The following is a 6000-nucleotide window of genomic DNA, read 5'->3' as shown; positions in this document are numbered from 1 at the left end:
CCTCGCGTGGGGCTAGGGTCCGGGTCTGGACCCCGACCCGACCCGCTCCGCCCAAACGCCGCGCGTTACATCCTACCCTCCTAACAAAAAAATTTCGTCCTCGAAATTAGATCATACCTCAATGCAAGAACAAGTGCGGATATCTCTTCCGCACGTCCTCCTCAGGTTCCCATGTGCTCTCCTTCAATCCATGGTATTGTCATTCCACCTTCACTAAAGGGATTCTCTTTGTGCGAAGCACTTGCTCTCTTCGATCCACAATCCTAATAGGTTTTTCTTCCATTGTCAGATCATCTTGCACCTGAATACCTTGAAAATCAATCACATGTGTCGGATCTGGTACGTACTTTCGAAGCATGGAAACATGAAAAACGTCATGAACATGACTCCAGTCTGGTGGTAGTGCCAATCTATAGGCCACCTCGCCAATCTTCTCTAATATCTCAAAAGGTCCTACGAACCTCGGGCTCAACTTTCCCTTCACACCAAAACGAAAAACACCTCTAGTAGGGGAAATCTTCAAAAACACATGATCACCCACCTCAAAAGTCAATTCTCTACGACGAATGTCGGCATAGCTTTTCTGTCTACTCTGAGCAGTCAACAACTTTTTCCTTATCAATTGCACTTGGTCGGTATAGTGTTGCAAAACTAAAGGGTTTTCGATTTTTCCATCACCCAATTCGGTCCAACAAGCTGGCGATCTGCACGGCCTTCCATACAAAGCCTCAAAAGGTGTCATCCCAATACTAGAGTGGTAACTGTTATTATATGCAAATTCTGCCAGTTTCACATGTTTGTCCCATTCTCCTTTCCACTCTAAGACACAAGCACGCAACATGTCCTCTAAGGTCTGAATGGTCCTCTCCGATTGCCCATCAGTTTGGGGGTGGAACGCTGTGCTTAGCTTAAGCTTGGTACCCAAAGCCTTCTGCAAATGCCCCCAAAATCTAGAGGTAAAACGTGGATCTCGATCCGAAATGATAGACCTTGGCACACCATGCAATCTCACTATCTCGCCAATATATAACTCTGCGAGACTTTCCAAAGACTGATTAATTCTAATAGACAGAAAATGAGCGGACTTCGTCAGTCGATCAACAATCACCCATATGGCATCATGCTGTCTTCGGGTGTGAGGCAATCCAACTACAAAATCCATTGTAATGTCTTCCCATTTCCACACCGGGATATCGATTCTCTGCAACAAGCCTCCGGGCCGTTGATGCTCTGCTTTTACTTGTTGGCAAACCAAGCACTTTGCCACATATTCTGCAATTTCACGCTTCATTCCAGGCCACCAAAAATTTCTCTTCATATCCTGAAACATCTTTGTACTGCCAGGGTGTATAGAAAACTTAGATTTATGAGCTTCATCAAGCAACCGTCGCTTCACCCCTTCATCTCTAGGGACCCACAATCTATGTCGAAACCACAATGAACCCTCTTCATCTTGATGCCAGAAAGCAGATACCTTCTTACACTCTTCCACGTTCTTAGCAAAATCAGGATCTTCCTTTTGCTTCAATACAAGCTCTTCCATCAAAGGGTGTTGTATCACGGCACTCATCGTTGCTTTGTTCTCGCCACAAAGGTAAGGTTGCCATGCTATCACATCTTGTAACAAATTCCAAGAACATGCTAACATACTATACATCGTTGCCTTAGCTTGCCTGCTCAAAGCATCAGCCACCACATTCGCCTTGCCTGGATGATATGATATCGTGAAATCATAATCTTTTAGGTATTCAATCCATCTTCTTTGCCTCAAATTAAGATCACTTTGGGAGAATATATATTTCAAAGACTTGTGATCTGTAAACACTTCAAATGTTGCCCCATAGAGATAATGCCTCCAACTCTTTAGTGCAAACACAACTGCTCCCAACTCCAAATCGTGAGTGGGATAGTGTTGTTCGTGTGTAACTGCCTTGATGCATAAGCCACCACACGGCCATTTTGCATCAGCACACAACCATAACCGATTCCTGATGCATATGTGTACAGTACAAAACCCGAATGACCTGATGGAAGCGTCAGAATAGGAGCAGCAGTAAGCTTGTCCTTCAGAGTTTGAAAACTCCTCTCACACTCTTCATTCCAAATAAACTTCACTCCTTTTCTCAATAGCTTAGTCATTGGTGTAGCTATTTTCGAAAAGTCTTGTATGAACCTGCGATAATATCCTGCCAATCCCAAAAAGCTTCTAACATCGGTTACACTGCATGGCGTCCTCCAGTCCTGCACAGCTGACACCTTAGCCGGATCGACGGATACTCCATCCTTAGAGATTACATGACCCAGAAAGTTTACCTTCTCTAGCCAAAATTCACATTTTGAATACTTGGCATACAACTTATGCTTGCGCAAAAGACCCAATACACTTCTCAAGTGATCTCTATGCTCTGTCACACTCTCTGAGTACACCAAAATATCATCCACAAAAACAATAACAAATCGGTCCAAGAAGTCTTGGAAAACCCGATTCATGAGGTCCATGAACGCTGCGGGAGCATTGGTCAACCCAAAAGGCATGACCCTGAATTCATAGTGCCCATATCCGGTTCGAAATGCAGTCTTAGCAACATCTTCCTCCCGTATCAAGAGTTGATGATAACCTGTCCTCAGATCGATCTTGGAGAAAACCTTTGCATCCTTAAGCTGATCAAACAAGTCTTCAATTCTAGGAAGCGGATACTTATTCTTGATGGTGATTTGATTCAACATGCGGTAGTCGATACACAAACGCATTGTCCCATCTTTCTTCTTCACAAACAACACTGGTGCTCCCCATGGTGACACACTAGGTCGGATGAAGCCCTTGTCTAAGATCTCCTGCAATTGCTTCTTCAATTCTTCTAACTCTGCTGGTGCCATACGATAGGGTGCCTTAGAAATAGGAGCTGTCCCTGGTGACAACTCTATCTTGAACTCCACTTCTCGTGTTGGAGGCAAACTTGACAGTTCCTCCGGAAACACATCAGGGTACTCACTCACAATTGCCACATCCGATAACCTCACCGGTTCCGGCTCATTGGTCAACACATTGACCAAGAAGGCAACACTTCCATTTTCTATCAATCGTTTAGCTTTCAATGCAGACACCATTATCTTATCAGTTCGACTGGCCTTACGAGCATGGAACTCCACAGGTTGCATTTCATCAGTCAACAACTGTATCTGCTTCTTCCTGCAATCTATATTAGCATAATGTGCATATAACCAATCCATGCCCAAAATCACATCAAATTCGTTAAAACTCATGATCACCAACTGTGCAGGTAAGTGATGTTGATGGATCTCCACGTCCACATCAGATAGATACCCACTACACGACTCTTGAGCATGCATAGGGCTAACAACTTTCAGAACATACGGCATCTTCCTAGCAGGCACTTCTAGTGAAGTAGCAAATCGACTAGATATAAATGAATGGGTCGCCCCAGCATCAAACAACACTCTAGCAATATGAGAACCAACAAGTAAAGTACCTTCAACAAGGTCGTGTGCCTGAAGCTCCTCCACGGTAGTAGCATAGACACGTCCAGTCGTCTGTCGTGTGCTAGAAGGACCGGCCTCTGGCTTCTTCAACTCTCTTTCTTTCCTTAAGGGACAATCCTTGATAAAGTGCCCCATCCTTCCACAGTGTAAGCAAGCTCCGATCTCCCGATAGCACGGCTTTCCAGGGTGCACACGCGAACAAGTAGGGCACCTCTGAGAAGTCGGAGTAGCCACTGACCCCTGGGTGGCCTCACTACGGGTTGGCTGGTTCCGTCTGAAAGTTCGATCATCCCGCCTCTCATAAGGCCTTGTCCTGCCTGCAAAGTGGTGGCGCTTCACCTGGGTTCGTCCACCTTGTGAATGCTGACTTGCTTTCTTCTGGTGATCCTTTTGTGTCCTCGCCCAGTCTTCTTCTATACATCTTGCCATAGTGACCGCCTCGTCCAAGTCACGAGGTCTGCTCGTCAAAACTTTGGTTCGCAGTCCCTCCCGCAGACCACGCACAAACTTGCCTGCCCTGGCTCCGTCTGTAGTGTAGAAGTGTGGGCAATACGCCTCCAAGTGTCGATATCTTGTAATATATTCCTCCAAGCTCATTTGATTTTGCTGTAGATCAAGAAACTCTTGCATGTTCTTGTCTCTAGCATGCACTGGGTAGTAGGTGTTGAGGAAGGAATCTCTAAACTGCTTCCAAGAAATTGACGGTTGGCCTGCATACCGGATCTCAAGAGTTGATTTCCACCATTCCATGGCATCACCTTTCAGCAGGTAAGTGCCATAGTTCACTTTGTCTTCCTCAGGCATCTTCAGAAGCACAAAGATGCGTTCAACTTCCTCAATCCACTGTTTTGCCTTATCGTGACTGCACCCTCCTGAAAAGATAGGCGGCTGCATCGCCATGAACTGTTGAAACGACACCGCTGATGCCTTCTCCTCAGTGGTGTCTCCGGAAGGAGATGCATTACTCCTCTGGTTACTGACCATGGACTGCACAAGGGAGGTCAGTGTTTGCAACGTGGTCAGCAAAATAGACTGTTGATCCACAGGTGGAGTCTGCCTCAGTGGGGTTTGAGCACCCCCACCCAATTGGGCATACTGGTGCCCTGACGTACTGTCGTCGCGTGGGGTATGCGCATCAGAATGGGCCGGACTAGGCTTTCTCTGTGCCTCTGTGGACGGCCCAGCTCGCTTCTTACCCTTACGATGATATTCCATCTGTACAAACAAGAACCTTAATCTCAAATCCAGTCTATGACTAATCTCACAAATCAAATCACAACGTGCATTAGCACGAAGTTCAAAACATAGATCACATTACGTACTTATACGTGAAAAAGCATAACCACAATAACAATCTAATCAAATGAATGCGTACCTGGGCAACACGGCTTCACAAATAGGCTTTAACTCACATCCATAGTGGGGTTTGCCATGGCTCTGATACCAAAACTGTCACACCCCGACCTTTTTGACACTCAAACATTTTTTTTTTCTAACATCCAACATCGAGGTGTGACTACACAATAGTTCAAAAAGGAATGAGCCAAGCAATTCAAAACAATGAGGCAAGCTTTCCATTATATAGCATTTCAATTCAATTGTACATTTGACAAAAATGCCCCAAAATCACAACATCGATGCCTCATCAAAACAAGGCATCAGTAAAACCAAAAACCCGACGCGCCGGCACTACAAGAACAAAACAAAACCCAAAACCTCCCCAGTAGGACGTGAGTGTAGCCATCTGCTCAGCCTGCTGCCCCGGGTACACCAAAACCTGAAAAAAGGAAACAACTGAAGGCTTAGCCTTCGCAGTATGGCAACAAGCCAGGAAAAGTCCAAGCCCTCTTAGGTCGGGCTCAGTGACATGCAGACGCCACTCAATGGCTACAATAACATAATTTCAATCACATGCAAGGCATCATCAACATGTCACTTGCATTCATAAGCACAACAGTCACATGCACAACAATCCTATATATTTCAATCACATACATTGCAGTTTCATTACTATCAGTGAATTTACAGTTCCTGTGGGTGCAAACACAGGCACGTGCACACCGCGGGCGGCCCACAGCCGAGAGACAACCCCCGTGGTGGCCCAGAACAGTATGGATCCATCTATCCGCTGCAGCGGTAGAGCACTCATCCATGGATGTGTGAATTCCAAGGAGAGATACTCAGCCTTCCCTAGGACACCCAGGTTGGGAAGGCGGGAGCTTACGCTCCAAGCACATCACACAACAGTACCCTGGGGCCTTGCACCGCCTGCGCTCCGAACAGGCGAGACCAGTGGCGAAAGTGGGACAACTCCCATATACGTAGTCACATCCCACTGGCCTCTCATCTCTTATTCTTTCATTCTTATACTTATACTTGCACAAACACATTTAACTGGCTAGCTCCTGAGGTTGGTTCACTTCACGAGTGAACCCACACCTCCAATTGCCTCCACACGAGGGTTACACATAACCACAACAGTTTTGGCTAGCCGTCATA

This window comes from Nymphaea colorata, chromosome 9 (assembly GCF_008831285.2).
Source record: "Nymphaea colorata isolate Beijing-Zhang1983 chromosome 9, ASM883128v2, whole genome shotgun sequence".
Taxonomy (NCBI): Eukaryota; Viridiplantae; Streptophyta; class Magnoliopsida; order Nymphaeales; family Nymphaeaceae; genus Nymphaea; species Nymphaea colorata.
This window is presented reverse-complemented; position numbering follows the sequence as displayed.